This window comes from Echinops telfairi, unplaced genomic scaffold (genome assembly GCF_000313985.2).
Source record: "Echinops telfairi isolate 266 unplaced genomic scaffold, ASM31398v2 ScPeMD7_5868;HRSCAF=6743_0, whole genome shotgun sequence".
Classification (NCBI taxonomy): Eukaryota; Metazoa; Chordata; class Mammalia; order Afrosoricida; family Tenrecidae; genus Echinops; species Echinops telfairi.
Genome location: NW_022109767.1, coordinates 2,984,767 through 2,986,644, shown reverse-complemented (window position 1 = coordinate 2,986,644; position 1,878 = coordinate 2,984,767). Strand labels below are relative to the sequence as shown.

Genomic DNA, 1,878 nt, shown 5'->3' with positions numbered 1-1,878 from the left:
GGTCTCCATTCTTCCCACAACTGCTTGGTTTCTTCACAGATGTTCCAGTCATGGAGTGGGCTACATTGTTTTAGATTATATCGGTTGTGATAGGTTTTATGTCATTGGGTGGGCCAGGTTGGGAGCCCGTGGACCCGGCCCCACTGCAGGACCAGGTTGCTGCTCATCGAGAACTGGAGTCACTGCGGCACCACGGTCCCGGACTACACCCAGATGAACGATCTGCAGTGGCGCCTTGGCCACCAGGGCCTGGTCATGCTAGGTTTCCCGTGCTACCAGTTTGGGCATCAGGAGAATGCCCAAAACGAAGAGATTCTGAATTCCCTCAAGCCCCACTTCTCCCTGTTGGAGCAGTGCAAGGTGAATGGTGCGAAGGCACACCCCTCTTTGCCTTCCTCCGGGAGGCCCTGACAGCACCCAGTGACAATGCCACTGCTCTCACGACCGACCCCGAGCTTAGCACCTGGTCGCCCATGTGCCCCACAACAACAACACTTGGAACTCAGAGAAGTTCCCAGTGGGCCACAATGGTGTGCCTGTGCGCTTCCGAACCACTGACTGGAGGCCGACCTCCGGACCCTGCTCTCCAAGGGCCCAGCAGTGCCTGGGGCGCACCACCCTCCAGCAGGCTGCCTGGTGGTCACTCTGTTGCCTTCTGTGGGGACTTCATCGATGAGGGTATTTCTTCTAAACCCAATAGAGGAACATCCCATGTCTGGGAAAGCCCCTAGGAGGTGGTCCTCCAAGTCCCAGACTCCCCTCCCTGACCAAGACAAATAAAGTTCCTCATGCAAGGAGAAAAAACCCCAAAACTCCCTTTCCTAACTTTATTTGTACAATACTAGATTCCTTTTTATTGTATACACCACAAGCAAAATACTCAATACAGAAACAGATGTGAAAGTCCAGAAATCTTCAACTGACACAGACCAGAAGTTTGTAAAATGATCCACTCTTCTCACTGTATTCTTTCACTATGGAACGTATTTATTTTTTATGAAAATATATTATCACCGTGAATGTTTAATGAATTATTAATAGTATTTTAAACTCATCTGAAAATGTTAATTTGCCTCCAATTTCTCACATGGTTAATATCGGTAGATAGAAAATGCATAAACAAAATCTAAAAAAATTAAAAAAACAAAACAAAAAACCCAAAATCTCTTTGGGTTCCCAATTCATTTGTAAGAATGAACGGCAATTCTGAGCAGCCCTGGTGGCACAGAAGTTCAGTACCTAACAGCAAATGCAAGCATCCATGGGTGGAACCCCCGAGCTGCTCCTTAGGAGGAAGGACTGACGATCTGCTCTTTGTAAGATTGCAACCTAGTGATCCAGTGGGAGAAAGAGTTAGCCTGCTGTTACTCAAACACAGGGATGGTAACAGTCCCTTCTCTTGCAGTTAAAAAAACAAAACAAAAACTTTTAAAACGTGATCAGTTGGATGTTCTAATTCTGGAAAACCATCCGGGCAAGGAAGGCCATTTAGATTAGCAATGAGCCTGAGACCTAGGGAGTGACAGGTCTGAAGATGCCTCTCTTCCCTGTGAACCACGCCTCCTTTGGCCCTTTCTGAAGTCCTGTGTTCATTGTAACACCCCTGTTAAACATTCCCTTGAACTTACCAGGAAGTTTGGGGTACATACAGTAATTTGTGTGATTTTCACTGAATCTTTCAAACACTTTGGAGGTAGCAAGCCCACTGTTTCCTTTTGTCAGGTCCTTGAAGAAATGAACTTAGAGTCCACCCAGGGCACACAGAAAAGAGATTCTGAAACTAAGAAAACCTCTGCCTGCAGCACATCCTGGCCCAGGGCTTTCAGGAGACTGTGCACAAAGAAGGCTCAGAGCATGAGGATAGCGGTCAGGGCAGAG

At 47.3% G+C, this 1,878-nt stretch overlaps 1 pseudogene; it reads left to right on the top strand.

Annotated features, from left to right (window-relative positions):
- Positions 1-50: 50 nt before the first annotated feature.
- The window catches only part of LOC101649537, a 7,548-nt pseudogene continuing 5,720 nt past the window's right edge, over positions 51-1,878 (top strand).